The sequence below is a fragment of the Aethalodelphis obliquidens genome, unplaced genomic scaffold (genome assembly GCF_003676395.1).
Source record: "Aethalodelphis obliquidens isolate GAN/ISIS:26980383/991018 unplaced genomic scaffold, ASM367639v1 scaffold5, whole genome shotgun sequence".
In the NCBI taxonomy this organism is placed as follows: domain Eukaryota; kingdom Metazoa; phylum Chordata; class Mammalia; order Artiodactyla; family Delphinidae; genus Aethalodelphis; species Aethalodelphis obliquidens.
In genome coordinates, this window is record NW_020837949.1 from 55,452,596 (window position 1) to 55,473,233 (window position 20,638).

The 20,638-nt window shown below is 37.3% G+C and overlaps 1 protein-coding gene across 6 annotated transcripts in view; it reads left to right on the forward strand.

Annotated features, from left to right (window-relative positions):
• The window catches only part of ANKIB1 (ankyrin repeat and IBR domain containing 1), a 158,722-nt gene that overhangs the window by 40,635 nt on the left and 97,449 nt on the right, over positions 1 to 20,638 (forward strand). Inside the window, exon 2 of one of the 6 annotated variants that reach the window (XM_027102429.1) lies at positions 3,952 to 4,016. The exons of the other annotated variants lie outside the window; for them this stretch is intronic. The gene's annotated coding sequence lies outside the window, so the exon portion shown is untranslated. The remainder of the gene's footprint in view (positions 1 to 3,951; positions 4,017 to 20,638) is intronic. 6 annotated transcript variants of the gene reach the window in all.

Genomic DNA, 20,638 nt, shown 5'->3' on the forward strand with positions numbered 1-20,638 from the left:
TCCCCTCACTTTCAGTCTGAATGTGTCCCTAGGTCTGAAGTGGGTCTTTTGTAGACAGCATATATATGGGTCTTGTTTTTGTATCCACTCAGCAAGCCTGTGACTTTTGGTTGGAGCATTTAATCCATTCACGTTTAAGGTAATTATCGATATGTATGTTCATATGACCATTTTCTTAATTGTTTTGGGTTTGTTTTTGTAGATACTTTTCTTCTCTTTTGTTTCCCACTTAGAGAAATTCCTTTAGCATTTGTTGTAGAGCTAGCTGGTCTGGTGGTGCTGAATTCTCTTAGCCTTTGCTTGTCTGTAAAGCTTTTGATTTCTCTATCGAATCTGAATGATATCCTTGCCGGGTAGAGTAATTTTGTTGTAGGTTCTTCCCTTTCTTCACTTTAAGTATATCATGCCACTCCCTTCTGGCTTGTAGAGTTTCTGCTGAGATATCAGCTGTTAACCTTATGGGAGTTCCCTTGCATATTATTTTTTGTTTTTCCCTTGCTGCTTTCAATAATTTTTCTTTGTCTTTAATCTTTGGCAATTTGATTACTGTGTGTCTCGGCGTGTTTCTCCTTGGTTTTATCTTGTATGGGACTCACTGTGCTTCCTGGACTTGGGTGGCTATTTCCTTTCCTATGTTAGGGAACTTTTTGACTATAATCTCTTTAAATATTTTCTCTGGTCCTTTCTCTCTCTCTTCTCCTTCTCGGACCCCTATAATGTGATGTTGTTGCATTTAATGTTGTCCCGGAGGTCTCTTAGACTGCCTTCACTTCTTGTCATTCTTTTTTCTTTATTCTGTTCCGCAGCTGTGAATTCCACCATTCTGTCTTCCAGGTCGCTTATTCTTCTTCTGCCTCACTTATTCTGCTATTGATTGCTTTAGTGTAGTTTTTGTTTTTGCGGTACGCGGGCCTCTCACTGCTGTGGTCTCTCCCGTTGCGGAGCAAAGGCTCGGGACGTGCAGGCTCAGCGACCATGGCTCACGGGCCCAGCCGCTCTACGGCATATGGGATCTTCCCAGACCGGGGCATGAACCTGTGTCCCCTGCATCGGCTAGCGGACTCTCAACCACTGCACCACCAGGGAAGCCCGCTTCTAGTGTAGTTTTCAGTTACTGTATTGTTCATCTCTGTTAGTTTGTTCTTTAATTCTTCTAGGTCTTTGTTAAACATTTGTTGTATCTTCTTGGTCTTTCCCTCCGTTGTTTTTCCGAGGTCCTGGATCATCTTCATTATCATTACTCTGAATTCTTTTTCGGGAAGGTTGCCTATCTCCACTTCGTTTAGTTGTTTTTCTGGGGTTTTATCTTGTTCCTTCATCTGGTACATAGCCCACTGCCTTTTCATCTTGTCTGTCTTTCTGTGAATGTGGTTTTTGTTCTGCAGGCTGCAGGAGTGTAGTTCTTCTTGCTTCTGCTCTCTGCCCTCTGGTGGATGAGGCCATCTAAGAGGCTTGATGGGAGGGACTGGTGGTGGGTAGTGCAGACTGTTGCTCTGGTGGGCAGAGCTCAGTAAAACTTTAATCCTCTTGACTGCTGATGGGTGGGGCTGGGTTCCCTCCCTGTTGGTTGTTTGGCCTGAGGCAACCCAACTCTGGAGCTTACCTGGGCTCTTTGGTGGGGGAAATGAGAGACTCTGGGAGGGCTCACGCCAAGGAGTACTTCCCAGAACTTCTTCTGCCTGTGTCCTTGTCCCCATGGTGAGCCACAGCCACCCCCTGCCTCTGTAGGAGACCCTCCAACACTAGCAGGTAGGTCTCGTTTAGTCTCCCCTGGGATCACTGCTCCTTTCCCTGGGTCCCGATGCATACACTACTTTGTGTGTGTCCCCTCCAAAAGTGGAGTCTCTGTTTCCCCCAGTCCTGTCAAAGTCCTGCCATCAAATCCCAGTAGTCTTCAAAGTCTGATCCTCTAGGAATTTCTCCTCCTGTTGCCAGATCCCCAGGTTGGGAAGCCTGACGTGGGGCTCAGAACCTTCACTCCAGTGGGTGGACTTCTGTGGTATAAGTGTTTTCCAGTCTGTGAGTCACCCACCCAGCAGTTATGGGATTTGATTTTACTGTGATTGTGCCCCTCCTACCGTCTCATTGTGGCTTCTCCTTTGTCTTTGGATGTGGGGTATCTTTTTTGGTGAGTTCCAGTGTCTTCCTGTCGATGATTGTTCAGCGGCTAGTTGTGAATCGGTTGTTCTCTCAAGAGGGAGTGAGAGCACGTCCTTCTACTCCGCCCTCTTGGTTCCTTCTTAAAAATTTGTTTTTTGTTCAGTTACATGTGAGTTGCTGATATGCTTCAGATTTGCTCCAAGTCTTCATTCTGGGACCCAAGCTGAAGGAGAAGCTGCTGCTTGGGTCTTGTGGCAAAAAAGAGCAGTGGTAGAAACCACATGATGGGTCTTAAAGCTTTGGTTCAGAAATGACATGCTTTACGTTTACTCGTATTTCATTGGCCAAAGCAAGTCAAATGGCCAACACTGGTATAAGTGGGCAAGGAAATATAGTCCTCCTGTAGGGAGAGAAGTGAATAATTGGGGACAGTATTGCAGTCTATCACTGTATCCTTTTGGTTTTTGGTTCATATCATTTTGTAAAAGTTCTTAATGCATTCTGGATACTGAACTCGTGAGTTTAGCTTTTACACTTAGGTCTGGCATCCATTTTTACGTGTTGTCTGAGATAGGGGTCAAGGTTCAGTTTTTTCCATATGGATATCCATTATCCATGGTGTCATTTGATGAAAGGACGTAACTTTCCCCCATTGAATTGTCCTAGCACCTTAATGCTGTTGAAGTGTGAGTCTATTTCTGAGGACTTTATTCTGTTGCATTAATCTATTTGTTAAACCTTATGGTTAGTATCATACCATCTTGAAATCAGGTAATGAAATTGTCTGACCATCCCCTTTTTCAAGATTGGTAAGGATATTCTTTGGTTTCTGCAGTTTTGTATTTAGCCTTCCAATCTATGAACATAGTTTATCTACCCCTTTCTTCCTTCCTCCCTCTCTCCCTCTCTGTCTCTCTCTCTCATTCTTTCTCTCTTTCTTTCTCCCTCTCATTCTCTCCCTTTCTGCCTTCCTCCCTCCCTCCATTCCTTTCTTTCTTCCACTTTTTGTTTTTGCTGTGGTACGCAGGCCTCTCACTGTTGTGGCCTCTCCCGTTGCAGAGCACAGGCTCCGGATGCGCAGGCTCAGCGGCCATGGCTCACAGGCCTAGCCGCGCCGCGGCATGTGGGATCTTCCCAGACCAGGGCACGAACCCATGTCCCCTGCATCGGCAGGCAGACTCTCAACCACTGCGCCACCAGGGAAGCCCCTCTTTCTTCCACTTTTATTGAGATATAATTGACATACAACACTGTATAAGTTTAAGGTGTACAGCGTACAGATTTGATTTACATACCTCATAAAGTGGTTATCACAGTAAGTTTAGTAAACAACCATCATCTCATGTAGACACAGAATTAAAGAAATAGGAAACATTGTTTTCTTGTGATGAGAACTCTTAGAATTTACTCTTAACAACTTTCATCTATAACATACAGCAGTGTTGATTATATTTATCATGTTGTACATTACATCCCTAGTTCTTATCTTATAGCTAGAAGTTTGTACATTTTGAGTGCCTTCATCCAGTCTCCCCCTTCCCACCCCCCCACCCCCGTAATCACAAATCTGATCTCTTTTTCTGTGAGTTTGTTCTAGAAGAATGATTGACCTACAACACTGTGCTACTTCCTGTTACACAACATAGTGATTCGAAATTTCTATACCTTTCAAACTGATCACCGTGATAGGTCTAATTATGATATGTCATCATACAAAGATATTACATAGTTATTGACTATATTCCCCACACTGTACATTTCATATCAGTGATTCATTTATTTAGCAACTGGAAGTTTGTACCTCTTAATCTTCCTCATCTATTTTTTTTCTCCCTTTGCCCATTTATTTAGACCTTCTTTAATCCTGACAATGTTTGTTTCAGCATAGAAGTCTTACACATCTGTTCACTTTAGTGGTAAGTATATTTTTGACACTAACTGTAAATAGAATTTATATTTTATAATAATTTATATATAACTATAAATTATTAACTTATAATTACATAATATATAATCTAAATCTTGAATCCTGTGTATTATTACTTTCAAACACCACACCCATAATTAGATCTAGTTTTTTTTTGTTGTTGAAGTATAGTTGATTTACAATTTCAAGTATACAATATAATGATTTGGTATTTTATGGATTATAATCTATTTAAGGTTATTATAAAATATTGGTTATATTCCCTGTACTGTACATTACACCCTTGCATCTTATTTATTTTATACCTAATAGTTTGCACCTCTTAATCCCCTTTCTCTATCTTGCCGTTCCACCCTATGGCAACCAATAGTTTCTTCTCTGTATTCATGAGTGTGTTTCTGGTTTGTTATATGCATTTGTTTGTTTTAATTTTTAGATTCCACATATAAGTGAAAACATACAGTATTTATCCTTCTCTGACTTACTTCACTGAGCATAATACCCTCCAAGTCTATCCACATTGTTGCAAATGGCAAAATTTCATTCTTTTTTATGACTAATATTCCATTATATATTCATTACCACATCTTCTTTATCCATTCATGTGTTGATGGACACTTTGGTTGCTTCCATATCTTGGCTATTGTAAATAATGCTGCTACGATATTGAAGTGTATATATCTTTTGAAATTAGTGTTTTCATTTTCTTTGGATATATACCCAAGAATAGAATTGTTGGATCATATGGGTCTATATTTAGTCTTTTGAAGAACTGCCATGCTGTTTTCCATAGTGGCTGTACCAGTTTACATTCCCACCAGCAGTGAACTAAGTGTCCCTTTCTCCACATCCTCACCAGCATTTATTATTTGTTGTCTTTTTGATGATAACTATTCTGACATGTGTGAGATGATATCTCATTGTAGTTTTGATTTGCATTTCCCTGATGATTAGTGACATTGAGGATCTTTTCATATGCCTGTTGGCCATCTGTTTGTCTTCTTTTGAAAAACATCTATTGAGGTCTTCTGCCCATTCTTTAATTGGGTTGTTGCTTTTTAAATATTGAGTTATATTAGCTATTTGTATATTTTGGACATTAACCCCTTATCAGACATATCGTTTGCAAATACATTCTCCTATTCAGTAGGTAGTCTTTTCGTTTTGTTGATGGTTTCCCTTGCTGTGCAGAAATTTTTAAGTTTAATTAGGTCTCATTTGTTTATTTTTGCCTTTTTTTCTCTTGCCTGAGAAGACAAATCCAAAAAAATATGGCTAAGATTTATGTCAAAGAGTATACTCCCTATTCTCTTTTAAGTTTCTTCTAGGTTATAGTTACAGGTCTTTAATCCATTTTGAGTTATTTTGTATATGGTGTGATAAAATGTTCTAATTTCATTCTTTTAGCTCTCCAGTTTTCCCAACACTACTTATTGAAGAGACTGTTTTTTCCCTGTTGTATATTCTTGCCTCCTTTGTTGTAGATTAATTGACAATAAGTGCATGAGTTTCTTTCTGGGCTCTCTATTCTTTTCCATTGATCTATGTCTGATTTTGTGCCACTACCATACTGTTTTGATTACTGTAGCTTTGTAGCATATTCTGAAGTTCAGGAGTGTGATACCTCCAGCTTTGTTCTTTTTTCTCAAGATTACTTTGACTATTTGGGGTCTTTCGTGATTCTTTATAAATTTCAGGAATATTCTAGTTCTGTGAAAATTGTCATGGGTGTTTTGATAAGGATTGCTTTGAATCTGTTGATTGCTTTGGGTTTATGGACATTTAAGCAATATTAGTCCTTCCAATCCATGAGTGTGGAATATCTTTCCATTTATTTGTATCATTTTCGGTTTCCTTTATGAATGTCTTACAGTTTTCAGAGGTGTAGGTCTTTCATGTGTTTGATGAGTTTATCTCTAGGTTTTTCATTCTTTTTGACGCAATTGTAACTGGGATTGTTTTCTTGCTTTCTCTTTCACCGTTGAGTATGCGTTAGCTGTGGGTTTGTCATAAATGGCCTTTACTATGTTGAGATATGTTCCCTCTATACCAACTTTGTTGAAGGTTTTTATTATGAATCGGTGTTGAATTTTGTCAAGAGCTTTTTCTGCATCTGTTGAGATGATCATATGATTTTTATTCTTTGTTTTGTTAATGTGGTGTACCTTATTGTTTGATTTGCAGATACTGAACCATCCTTGCGTCCCTGGAATAAATCCCACTTGACCATGGTTTATGATCCTTTTTATATGTTGTTAAATTTGGTTTGCTAATATTTTGTTTAGGATTTTTGTGCCTGTATACATCAAGGATACTGAAGTAATTTTCTATTTCATGGTGTCTTTGCCTGGTTTTGGTATCTTGGTAGTGGTGGCCTCATAGAATGGATTTGGGAGTGTGATCTCTTTAGTTTTTTGGAATAATTTGAGAAGGATAAGTATTAACTCTTCTTTACCTGTTTGGTAGAATTCCCCTGTGAAGGTGTCCGGTCCTGGACTTTTGTTTTTTGGGAGTTTTTTGATTACTGATTCAGTTTTAATACTAGTAATCAGTCTATTCATATTATCTATTTCTTTATGATTCAATTTTGGAAGATAGTACGTTTCTAGGAATTTATCCATTTCTTCTACGTTGTTGAATTTTTGGGCATGTAACTGTTCATAGTATTCTATTATGATTGTTTATATTTCTGTGACATTGGTTGTAATTTCTCCTCTTTCACTTCTTATTTTGTTATTTGGGTCCTTTCTCTTTTTTTCTTAATGAGCCTGGCTAAAGGCTTATCAATTTTGTTTATCTTTTAAAAAAAACCAGCTCCTGGTTTCATTGATCTTTTCTTTTTTGGGGGTGGGAGGGGATCCTCTCTTTTATTTATTTCCTCTCTGATCTTTATTGTTTCCTGACTTCTGATGACTTTCAACTTTGTTCTTTTTCTAATTCCTTTAAATGGTAGTTTAGGTTGTGTATTCGAGATTTTTCTTGTTTCTTGAGGTACCTATATTGCTCTAAACTTCTCTCTTAGAACTGCTTTTGCTATATCCCATAAATTTTGGAAAGTTGTGTTTTAATCTTTATTTGTCTCAAGGTGTTTTTCTATTTTCTTTTTGATTTCTTCATTCACCCGTTGGTTTTGTGGAAGCATGTTGTTTAGTCTCTATGTATTTTTGTTTTTCCCATTTTTCTTCCTGTAATTGACTTCTAGTTTCTTACTGTTGAGGTGAGAAAAGATGCTTGATATAATTTCTGTCCTTTTAAATTTGTTGAGACTTGTTTTGTGGCCTAGCATGTGACCTATCCTGGAGAACATTCCATGTAAACTTGAAATGAATATGTATTTTGCTGTTTTGGGTTGGAATGTTCTGTAGATACCTGTTAACTACAACTGCTCTAATATGTCAGTTAATGCCACTGTTTCCTTACTGATTTTTTGTCTGCAAAATCTGTCCATTGATGGTAGGTGGGGTGTTAAAATCCTACTATTACTGTATTCTTGTCAATTTCTCCCTTTATGTCCATTATTATTAGATCTATTTTTAAATACTTTTTTTTAATGCCAAAAAGAATAGAGGAAGAATTCCAAATACAGTTGGCATGGTTCTATCATTCAGAGTTAGCAGTGTAGTATATATTTCCTTAGTCTTTTTTCTATGGATGCATATTTTTTAGTTCGCTGTGATGATAGTATACATAACCTTATTTATTTATTGTAAAAACATTTTTCCACATAAAGTTGTAAAAATGATTTTAATGATTGTATTCTAGCATTCTGTTGAGTGGATTTACCATAATTGACTTAATTGGAACCTAAACAGAGAAACATTTGTTCATAGTTTTTTCGGTATTTAAAATTTGAAAGTAATTGAAGTACTTGTTTGTTTTAGTATTAGAATAATTTTCTTCCATATATTTCAAAATGTACTAGAAGTATGCTGTCCCCTTAAATTGAAAATTTAAAAATACTCTTTTTACTTGACTAGTTTGTAAGAGATACTGAAAAAACTTTTTAGAACTTAAAACTCTTTATGATTTTATTTTGTAGTGTAACTCATTTATTGCATTATAGATATTTCTAATGTTTTTTCTTTTTTTTGAGGGGACTGTAATTCTGTTGTTTCTTGAGTTATGAACACTTAGTTTATAAATTTTCATGCATTGTAATAACCATCTTTACATATGGTCCAGAAAGGAAATGAACCCATTCAAAATTATTTCTAAAATTAGTTTGTGAGTTCCATACAAGGAACTGAAAATGAAATTTTCTTGAAGGAATCCATTTTATATTTGTGGAATAGAATAACAGTGATGCTTTCATTTATCTCACTTGTGTCTAGAGAATGATGGAGTTAAGTAAAGCTCCAAGCATTGTTATTACCCCCTGGGTTTCTCTCTCACTTCACTATTCAAGTAAGATGGTGACATCAGAGGTTAATCAGTCACTCATCCTTGTCCCTGTTGATGATCTTCAAATAGTTTATTGTGAATAAAAAGACTGTGACATCAGAAGAAAATTGGCAGCTTCCCTTCTTTTGTTCTTTCCACTTCTCTTGATATTATTCTCTGTAATAGGTGGTGCTAATAACTTTCCAGTACCCAGAGATTAGATGTTTATCTGTAAATGTAACAAAGCTTAAAACTCCTAAAATTGGAATTTGATTCAGTTTTTGACATGCACACACAGTTTCAGAAATTAGAAAGACCATACAATCTCATACTTATGACTTATACTGAACACAGTAAATGAAAAAACTATAATATTATTAAAAGAATCCTTTATGTGCTAGTATAATTCTAATACTAGTGATGTATATTTATAACATACTGTTTAAAGTCATAGATTTTATGTATTCATGTACTTTTCAGTGTTATAATTTCTAATTTTTTTTTCATATCTTCTTTCCTTTTTGACAGAATCATCCTTTCTAATTTTAAAATTTTTTCCTGAGGTTTCTTAAATTAATAACGTAAATTGTAAGAATCATCATGAAGTTTTGTTTTAAGGTCATCTCTTAATAGGAAGACCTTGAGAGAACATTAGTTTGTATAAAAATAATTTATTTCCTCTTAGTGTTGAATATCCAGTGGGCAGAACACCATGAATTAAAATTAGAATCTTGACAGTGGGAAATCAACCTTTTTAACAATATTGAGTAATATCATAAGCATATTTGTCATTGTTTATAAGTGTGAAAATTTTTGTTTAAAATGAACTAACATTTTTCAAGTGAGGTAAAACATCCCTTCATTATAGAAACTATATCACACAAACATACCAGAAGTGAATGTGGGTTTGGATTGATTGTTCCATGAGTTCCCTATAAATTTTAGAAATCTCATTTAATGTTATTCAGATTCCTTAACTTAGTGGTCATAAAAGGCTAACACAGATTTATCCTATTTAAAATTTTAGTGTGTGCTTTGCATATATTTCTTTGTCTTTTCTGTTTGATTTAATTCACGTGTATTGGTTTAGCTTAAGTAACTTTCATTTCCAGGACTATTCAGAAATGAATTACAAGGAGGTAATGATAAGATACTACTTGGAAGTTGTCTCACAGCTTAGATTTGGATAGTCATTCATAACTTATCTGGTGGTTAGATTTCTCCCCCTTTCAACTGTCCTAAAGCTATGAACCAATAATTAAGGATAAAAAGGCTTCTGGGGGGAAAACACACACATACACAGGGGAAAGTACACAGATTTATAAGATGCCTTCTGTATTAGCTACTGTGCTAAATACTTCACTTACAGTTTTATTTTTCACAATAATTCATGTTCATTGTATTGTCAAGGAAGCAAATGCCAAGAGATTAACATAAAGATTAGGATTCAAGTCTCTTTTTTTAAAGAATTTTTTAAAGTGCTTTTTAGGTTCACAGCAAAATTGAAAGAAAGATACAGAGACTTCCTATCTATCCCCTATGCCCACACATGCGTGGCCTCCTCTGTTATCAATATTACTCACTAAAATGGTACATTTGTTGAGTTGGTGAACCTACATCAGCACGACAAATCACTCAAAGTCCATAGTTTACCTTTGGGTTCACTCTTGGTGTTTTATATTCTGTAGGTTTGGACAAATGTATAACGATTTATATCCATTATTATAATATACAGAGTACTTCCAATACCCTAAAAATTTTCTGTGCTCCCTCTATTCATCCTTCCCCTGCCCCTAACACTGTTAATCATCTTTTTAAACCTGTGGATAGTTTTATCTTTCCCAGAAGGTCATATAGTTGGAATCTTGTAGTCTGTAGCCTTTTCACGTTGGCTTCTCTTACTTAGTAATGTGCAATTAGGGTTCCTCTATGTGTTTTCATGACTTGATAGCTCATTTCTTTATAGTGCTGAATACTATTCCATTGTCTGGATGTACCACAGTTAATTTATTCATTTATCTACTGAAGGGCATCTTATTTGCTTCCAAGTTTTGGCAATTAGAAATACAGCTGCTATAAATAGCAGTGTGTAGGTTTTTGTGTGGATGTAAGTTTTCAACACCTTTGGGTAGATACCAAGGAGTGTGATTACTGGATTATGGTAAGAATATATTTACATTTGTAAAAAACCACCACACTGTCTTCCACAGTGATGGTACCATTTTGCATTCCCACCAGTAATGAATGAGAGTTCCTCTTGTTCTGTATCCTTGTCAGCCTTTGATGTTGTCAGTGTTCCAGATTTTGGCCATTCTAATAGGTATGTATCTCATTCTAATTTGTATTCCCTCATGACATATGATGTGGAATATAAATGTACTCATCTGCCACCTGTATATCTTCTTTGGTGAGGTGGCTGTTAAGATCTTTAGCCCATTTTAAAAATCAGATTGTTTTTATTGTTGAGTTTTAAGAGTTCTTTGTGTATTTAGGATAACAATTCACCATATGTGTCTTCTGCAGATATTTTCTCCCAGTCTGGCTTGTCTTCTCATTTTCTTAATGTTGCTTTTCACAGAGCAGAAGGTTTTAATTTTAATGAACTCTTGCTTATCCATTATTTCTTTCATGGCTCATGCCTTTGATGTTGCATCTAAAAAGTCATTGCTATCCTCAACATCATCTAGGTTTTATCCTGTTATCTTCTGGAAGTTTTATGTTTTTGAGTTTAAATTTAGCTCTGTAATCCATTTTGAGTTAATTAAATTTAGCTCTGTGATCCAGTTTGAGTTAATTTTTGTGAAGGGTGCAAGGTTCTAGATTTGTGGGGGGGGTTTCTTTTTCTTTTATTATTTTATTTATTTATTTATTTGTTTATTTAGCTAGCTAGCTAGCTGCACTGAGTCTTAGTCATGGCACGCAGGATCTTCGTTGCCGAATGCGGAGTCTTCATTGCGGCATGTGGGGTCTTTTAGTTGTGGCACACAGGATCTAGTTCCCCAACCAGGGATCAAACCCGGGCCCCCTGCATTGGGAGCATGGAGTCTTAACCACTGGGCCGCGAGGGAAGTCCCCGTGGGGTTTTTTTTTGCATGTGGATGTCTAGTTATTCCAGCACCATATGTTGAAGAGACTATTTTTGCTCCATTGTATTGCCTTTGCTCCTTGTCAAAGATCATTTAACTTATTTATGTGGGTCTGTTTCTGGGCTTTCTGTTCTGTTTTGTTGACATATTTGTCTATTCTTTCACCAGTACCACACTGTCTTGATTATTCTAGCTTTACAGGAAGTCTTCAAATCGGGTAGCATTAATCTTTCAACTTTGTTCTTCTGCTTCAGTATTGTGTTGACTATTTTGGGTCTATTTTCTCTCCAGAGAAGCTGTAGAATCAGTTTGTCAATATTCACAAAGTAACTTGCTGGAATTTTGATTGGGATTATATTGAGTCTGTAGATCAATTTGGGAATAATTGACATCTTGACAATACTGAGCTTTCCTAACTATGAATGGGGAATATCTCACTATTTTTAAGTTCTTCCTTGATTTCATTCATCAGAGTTTTGTAGTTTTTTTAATATAGATCTTGCATATATTTTGTTAGATTTATACCTAAGCATTTCGTTTTATAGATGGTTATGTATATAGTATTGTGTTTTTACTTACAATTTCACTTGTATTGCAGAGCAATGAAGTATCACTGTTCAGTTTTTGTCCATTCTTTTGGACTTTCTGCATAGATGATCATGTCATCTACAAACAAAGGCAGTTTTACTTTTTCCTTCCCAATCTGTATACTATTTGTTTCCTTTTGTCATCTTATTGCATTGTCTATAACCTCCAGTGTGATATTGAAAAGGAATAGTGAGAGGGTCATCCTTGCCTTGTATCTGTTCTTAGTGGAAAAGCTTTGGGTTTCTCACCTTTAAGTTTGATGTTACCTCTTTATCAAGTTGAGATAGTTCCCCTCTATTCCTTCTTTATCTGGAGTTTTCAAAATCATGAATGGGTGTTGGATTTTGTCGAATGCTTTTTCTGCATCTATTGGTATGATCATGTGAGTTTGTTTTTTTTTTAGTCTGTTGATGTCAACCTTTCTTAATTTAATTTTTATTTGATATTGGGGTATAATTGATTTACAATGTTGTGATAGTGTCAGGTGTACAGCGAAGTGGTTCAGTTATACATATATCCATTCTTTTTCAGATTCCTTTCCCGTATAGGTTATTACAGAATATTGAGTAGAGTTTCCTGTGCTATACAGTAGGTGCTTGTTTATTATCTATTTTATATATAGTATTGTGTATCTGTTAATCCCAAACTCCTAATTTATCTCCCCCCCCAACTTTTCCCCTTTGGTAAACATAAGTTTGTTTTCAAAGTCTGTGAGTATGTTTCTGTTTTGTAAATAAGTTCATTTCTATCATTTGTTTAGATTCCACATATAAGTGATATCATAGATACTTTCTCTGCCTGACTTACTTCACTTGGTATGATAATCTCTAGGTCCATCCATGTTGCTGCAGATGGTATTATTTCATTCTTCTTGATGGCTGAGTAATATTCCATTGTATATGTGTACCACATCTTCTTTATCCATTTCTGTCAATGGACATTTAGGTTGCTTCCATGTCTTGGCTATTGTAAATAGTGCTGCAATAAACATTGAGGTGCATGTATATTTTTGAACAGCGTTTTCTCTGAATATATGCTCAGAAGTGGGATGACTGGATCATATGGTAGTTCTGTTTTTAGTTTTTTAAGGAACCTCCATACTGTTCTCCACAGTGGCTGTACCAGTTTACATTCCCAACACCAGTGTAGGATGTCTCCCTTTTCTGCACACCCTCTTCAGCATTCATTGTAGACTTTTTTTAAAATTTAATTTTATTTATTTTTTTATACAGCAGGTTCTTATTAGTCATCCATTTTATACACGTTGGTGTATACATGTCAATCCCAATCTCCCAATTCATCACAACACCACCACCACCACCCTCCGCTTTCCCCCCTTGGTGTCCATACGTTTGTTCTCTACATCTGTGTCTCAATTTCTGCCCTGCAAACTGATTCATCTGTACCATTTTTCTAGGTTCTACATATATGTGTTAATATACGATATTTGTTTTTCTCTTTCTCTTTCATACATCTCTGGATGTATCTATGTCTCTACAAGTGACCCAATTTCATTCCTTTTTATGTCTGAGTAATATTCCATTGTATATATGTACCACATCTTCTTTATCCATTCGTCTGCCGATGGGCATTTAGGTTGCTTCCATGACCTGGCTATTGTAAATAGTGCTGCAGTGAACATTGGGGTGCATGTCTTTTTGAATTATGGTTTTCTCTGGGTATATGCCCAGCAGTGGGATTGCTGAGTCATATGGTAATTCTATTTTTAGTTTCTTAAGGAACATCTATACTGTTCTCCGTAGTGGCTGTATAAATTTACATTCCCACCAACAGTGCAAGAGGGTTCCCTTTTCTCCACACCCTTTCTAGCATTTGTTGTTTGTAGATTTTCTAATGATGCCCATTCTAACTGGTGTGAGGTGATACCTCATTGAGGTTTTGATTTGCATTTCTCAAATAATTAGTGATGTTGAGCAGCTTTTCATGTGCTTCTCGGCCATCTGTATGTCTTCTTTGGAGAAATGTCTATTTAGGTCTTCTGCCCATTTTTGGATTGGGTTATTTTTCTAATATTGAGCTACATGAGCTGTTTATGTATTTTGGAGGTTAATCCTCTGTCCATTGATTCATTTGCAAATATTTTCTCCCATTTTGAGGGTTGTCTTTTTGTCATGTTTATGGTTTCCTTTTCTGTGCAAAAGCTTTTAAATTTCATTAGGTCCCATTTGTTTAGTTTTGTTTTTATTTCCATTACTCTAGAAGGCAGATCAAAAAAGATCTTGCTGTGATTTATGTCAAAGAGTGTTCTTCCTATGTTTTCCTTTAGAGTTTTATAGTGTCCAGTCTTACATTTAGGTCTCTATAATCCATTTTGAGTTCATTTTTGTGTATGATGTTAGGGAGTGTTCTAATTTCATTCTTTTACATGTAGCTGTCCAGTTTTCCCAGTACCACTTATTGAAGAGACTGTCTTTTCTCCATTGTATTTTCTGATGGCATCTTTAGGATTCTCTATGTGTAGTATCATGTCATCTGCAAACAGTGACAGCTTTACTTCTTTTCCAATTTGGTTTCCTTTTATTTCTTTTTCTTCTCACTGCTGTGGCTAAAACTTCCAAAACTATGTTGAATAATAGTCATAAGAGTGAGCAACATTCTCTTGTTCCTGATCTTAGTGGAAATGGTTTCAGTTTTTCACCTTTGAGAACGATGTTTTTTCTCCATTGTATATTCTCATCTCCTTTGTCATAGATTAATTGACTGTAGGTGCGTGGGTTTATTTCTGGGCTTTCTGTCCTGTTCCATTGATGTATATTTCTGTTTTTGTGCCAGTACCATACTGTTTTGATCACTGCACCTTTGTGTTATAGTCCGTAGTCAGGGAGACTGATTCCTCCAGCTCTGTTTTTCTTTCTGAGGATTGCTTTGGCTATTTGGGGTCTTTTGTGGTTCCATACACATTTAAATTTTTTTTCTTCTAGTTCTGTGAAAAATGCCACTGGTAATTTAATAGAGATTGCATTGAATCTGTAGATTACCTTGGATATTATAGTCATTTTGACAATGTTGATTCTTCCAGTCCAAGAACATCATATGTCTTTTCATCTGTTTGTGTATCTTTGATTTCTTTCATCAGCAGCTTATAGTTTTCAGAGTAGACATCTTCTGTCTTCTTATGTATATGTATTCCTAAGTATTTTATTCTTTTTGATGCAATGGTAAGTGGGATTGTTTCCTTAAGTTCTCTTTCTGTTCTTTCATTGTTAGTGTACAGAAATGCAAGAGGTTTCTATGTATTAATTTTGCATCCTGCAACTTTACCAGATTCACTGATAAGCTCTAGTAGTTTTCTGGTAGTCTCTTTAGAATTTTCTATGTATAGTATCATGTCTTCTGCAAACAGTGACAGTTTTACTTCTTCTTTTCCATTTGGAATTCCTTCTATTTCTTTTTCTTCTCTGATTGCCATGGCTAGGACTTCCGAAATTATGTTGAATAAAAGTGGCAAGAGTGGGCAACCTTGTCTTGTTCCTGATCTTAGAGGAAATGCTTTCAGCTTTTATCATTGAGTATGATGTTAGCTGTGGGTTTGTCATATATATTGCCTTTTTTATTTTGAGGTAGGTTCCCTCTGTGCCCACTTTCTGGAGAGTTTTTTTAATTATAAATGGGTGTTGAATTTTGTCAAAAGCTTTTTCTGCATCCAATGAGGCGATCACATGGTTTTTATTTTTCAGTTGTTAATGTGGTATATTACATTGATTGATTTGCAGATATTGAAAAATCCAAACATCCCTGAGATATATCTGCCGGATCATGGTGTATGATCCTTTTAATGTATTGTTGGTTTTGGTTTGCTAGTATTTTGTTGCGGATTATTGCATCCATGTTCATCAGCGATAATGACCTGTATTTTCTTCTTTTGTGATATCTTTGGTTTTGGTATCAGGGTGATGGTGGCCTCATAGAATGAGTTTGGGAGTGTTCCTTCCTCAGCAATTTTTTGGAAGAGCTTGAGAAGGATAGGTGTTAGCTCTTCTCTAAATGTTTTATAGAATTCGCCTGTGAAGCCATCTGGTCCTGGACTTTTTTTTGTTGGAAGTTTTTAAACCACAGTTTCAATTTCAGTGCTTGTGATTGGTCTGTTCATATTTTCTATTTCTTCCTGGTTCAGTCTTGGAAGATTGTACCTTTCTAAGAATTTGTCCATTTCCCTCTAGGTTGTCCATTTTATTGGTGTATAGTTGATTTGTAGTAGTCTCTTATATTCCTTTGTATTTCTGTGGTGTCCATTGTAACTTCTTTTTCTTTTCTAATTTTATTGATTTGAGCCCTCCCCCTTTTTAAAACATTTATTTTATTTTATTTTTATTTATTTTTAAAATTTTTTTGGCCCCATCACACAGCATGTGGAATCTTACTTCCCTGACCTGGGATCGAACCCGAGCCCCAAGGAGTGGAAGCGCAGAATCTTAACCACTGGACCGCCAGGAAAGTCCCTCTCCCTTTTTTCTTGATGAGTCTGGCTAAAGGTTTATCAATTCTGTTTATCTTCTTTAAGAACCAGCTTTTAGTTTCATTGATCTTTTCTTTTTGATATAGTAGTCTGTATATGTACAAGATTGTTTTAAGTTGCTGGTCTCTTAATTGCCAGTATATTTCCAATATCCTGCATTTGTACAGTCCTCATGATTGCATTGCTGGTTTGGATATCATATTTGTGTGTGGGTGATTTCCTACCTTTACTGTATGTTTGCCTGTACCCATGAACTTGCCCATGTGTCTCTTTCTTGTTTTTAGTTGTGACCTTTTCTGCCTAGAGCAGCAGTCCCCAACCTTTTTGGCACCAGGGACCAGTTTTGTGGAAGACAGTTTTTCGACGGATGGGGGAGGGGAGATGGTTCAGGCGGTAATGTGGGCGATGGGGGGCCTGGTTCAGGTGGTAACGCAAGCAGTGTTTCAGGTGGTAATGTGAGCGATGGGGAGTGGCAGATGAAGCTTTGCTTGCTCGCCCACCCCTCATCTCCTGCTGTGTGGCCTGGTTCCTAACAGGCTGCCGCCCGGTATCTGTCCATGGACTTGGGGTTGGGGACCCCTGGCCTAGGAAGTTCCTTTAGCATTTGTTGTAAAGCTGGTTTGGTGGTGCTAAATTCTCTCTGCTTTTGCTTGTCTGTAAAGCTTTTGCTTTCTCTGTCAAATCTGAATGAGAGCCTCTCTGGGTAGCATATTCTTGGTTGTAGGTTTTTCCCTTTCATCACTTTAAATATATCATATCACTCCATGCCTGCCTGCAGAGTTTCTGCTGAAAAATCAGCTGATTACCATATGGGGATTTCTTTGTAAGTTATTTGTTGCTTTTCCCTTGTTGCTTTTAATATTTTTGCTTTGTCTTTAATTTTTAACAACTTGATTAATATGTGTCTCGGCATGGTCCTCCTTGGGTTTATCCTGTATGGGACTCTGCGCTTCCTGGACTTGAGTGAGTGTCCATTCCCATGTTAGGAATGTTTTTGGCTGTTATCTCTTTAAATATTTTCTTAGGCCCTTTCTCTGTCTCTTTTCCTTTGGGGACCTATATAGTGCGAATGTTGGTGCTTTTAATGTTGTCCCACAGGTCCCTTAGACTGTCCTCATTTGTTTGCGATCTTTTTTCTTTATTCTGCTCCACATCAGTGATTTCCACCAACCTGTCTTCCAGCTCACTTGTTCATTCTTCTGCCTCATTTATTCAATTGATTCCTTCTAGTGTGTGTTTTTTTGTTTTTGTTTTTGTTTTTGTTTTTGTTTTTCAGTACACGGGCCTCTCACCATTGTGGCCTCTCCCATTGCGGAGCACAGGCTCCGGACGCACAGGCTCAGCGGCCACGGCTCACGGGCCCAGCCGCTCCACGGCATGTGGGATCCTCCCGGACCGGGGCACGAACCCGTGTCCCCTACATCAGCAGGCGGACTCTCAACCACTGCGCCACCAGGGAAGCCCCTAGTGTGTTTTTTATTTCGGTTACTGTATTGTTCGACTCTATTTAGTTGTTATAATTCTTTGTTAAACATTTCTTGTATTTTCTCAGTCTGTGCCTCCATTCTTTTTCCTAGATCTTGGATCATCTTTGCTGTCATTACTCTGAGTTTACTTTCAGGTAGATTGCCTATCTTCACTTCACTTAGTACTTCTGGGGTTTTATATTGTTCTTGGTCTGGAACATCTTTCTCTGCCATCTCATTTTGTCTAACGTTATGTATTTGTGGTCTACGTTCCACAGGCTGCAAGATTGTAGTTCCTCTTGCTTCTGGCATCTACCCTCTCTTGGGTGAGGTTGGTTCAGAGGCTTGTGCAGCCCTCCTTGTGGGAGGGACTTGTGCCTGCCCCCTGGCAGTTGGAGCTGGGTCCTGTCCCTCTGGTGGGCAGGGCTGTGTCAAGTTGTGCGTTTAGAGGCAGCTGCGGACTCAGGATGACTTTAGGCAGCCTATCTGCTGATGGGTGGGGCTCTATTTCCACCACGTTGGTTGTTTGGCCTGAGGTGTCCCACCACTGGAGCCTGCAGGCTGTTGCGTGGGGCCAGGTCTTGGTGCCAAAATGCCGACCTCCAGTAGAGCTCACAGCAGTATATATTCCCTTGGGCCTCTGCCACAAGTGTCCTTGTCCCCCCAGTGAGCTACAGCCGACTCCACACCTCCCCAGGAGACCCTCCAAGACACACAGGTAGGCCTGGCCGAGGCTTCTATGGAGTCACTGCTTTGCCCTGGGTCCCAGTGCATGTGAATCCTTGTGTACGCCCTCCAAGAGTAGAGTCTCTATGTTTCCCCCAGTCCTGTGGAGCTCCTGTACTCAAGTCCTGCTGGCCATCAAAGCCAAATGCTCTGGGGCTCCTCCTTCTGATGCCACACCTCCGGGCTGGGGAGCCTGACATAGGTTCTACTGTAGGAGAACCCCTGTGATGCAGTTATTTTCCGGTTTATGGGTCACGATTTGATTATATTGCGAAAATGCCCCTCCTACCATCTCATTGTGGCTTCTTTGTGTTTGGAAGTAGAATATCTTTTTAGGTAGGTTCCAGCCTTTTTTTTCCCCCGATGCTTCAGCAATTAGTTGTGATTTTAGTGTTTTCATGAGATAAGGTGAGCTCAAGTCCTACTCCGCCTTCTTGTTTCCGCCTCCTGATTATTATCTCTTAAAAGAATATTTGTATACAAATTTCTAACCTTTTATAAGTGGTGTGTCTTTTTTATCTTTATTTTTCAATTGAATGTAGAGTTGATTTAAGTTTAGGGAGCCTCAGTTTGAGGCATAAGTAATTTCATCTTTTTCTCAACTGCATCGACTTTAAGACTTTGACTTCCTAATACCAAGATAAAACACTTCCAATTTAACATTTTTACTTATTATTTATGAAGTAAGGACAATATAGTATTCAAAAATTATGAAGGCAGACACTGCTGAATAACCAGATATGCCAAAGTTGCTGAAATTAAACTCTTTGCTGACACCACCATAGCATTAGAGGCTGAAATGTTAATTTTCAGTTCTGTATGAAATTCTGAATTCAAAGTATGAAAAGCAGTTGTTAAGGAATTAAAGTATAACACATAACATTTTGAGTAGTTGTAAAGACCAGTGTATGAAAGCTGAATATTGCCTAAGAAAAATTTTAGCTATTTGAAAATTTTACTAGTGGAGAGTTCTGAGTCTTATGATCATTGCAGATAATTATGTTTTAATAGGAAATAGAAAATTAAGAGTGATGTTTCATACGGTGGTTGCATCCCATGTTTGGACTGTTTTCCACTTGTGTACCTCATGCTAGCTATTTTCAGTGTTCATCTGCTAGTTTGGCAAAAAGAGGCAGTCAGTTGCTGCCCTTTGCAGCTATTTTCATTTCTTTCTTTACTAACTGCAGCATCCTTTTCCACACTGTGAAAGCTATATAGATATAAAAGGTATCCAATAGCAGCCAGAATTTGTTGGATTATCTGTTTCCTTGGTGGCTCAGAAACCTCAGGCAGCCAAACTGCCACAATGAGTTTTCTAGTATTGTCATCATTATATTTTTGTGTTTGTGTAGCCATTTTATTTTGAATACTGCCATATTAAGGTATTGTAAAAACAGCAAAGTGAATTTTATTTCTGGAATGCATATTACAGGGAATTTCCTTTCTTTGTTAAAAGACTTTTCTTAGCTCAGATCATTTTTGTAGTATTCTCTAATACTCATAAATTTTCCTGTAGAATATGGATGTTCATGAACTTCTTGCAGGAAGCCACCAAGATTAAAGCCACACTTGACTTCAATTTAATATGCAATTAGGCAAGCTAATCCCCAAATCTCTTAACCATACTTCATTTTTAGCAACATTTTGGACTAAGACCTCTTGCTCCTTGCCTTAGATAGGGGTGTGTGTGTGAGTGTGTGTGTGTGTGTGTGTGTGTGTGTGTGTGTGTGTGTGTTTTCCATATACCTCCAGTGTGAGATTCTGTCTCCTGCTCCGGCTTTGTACTCAATTCTATGTCCCTTTCACTTAATATTTATAAGGGCAATTACATTGAAGAGACCTTTATTAATAATGGTAGTGACCTAGAAAAATAGCGAAAGTGGAATTA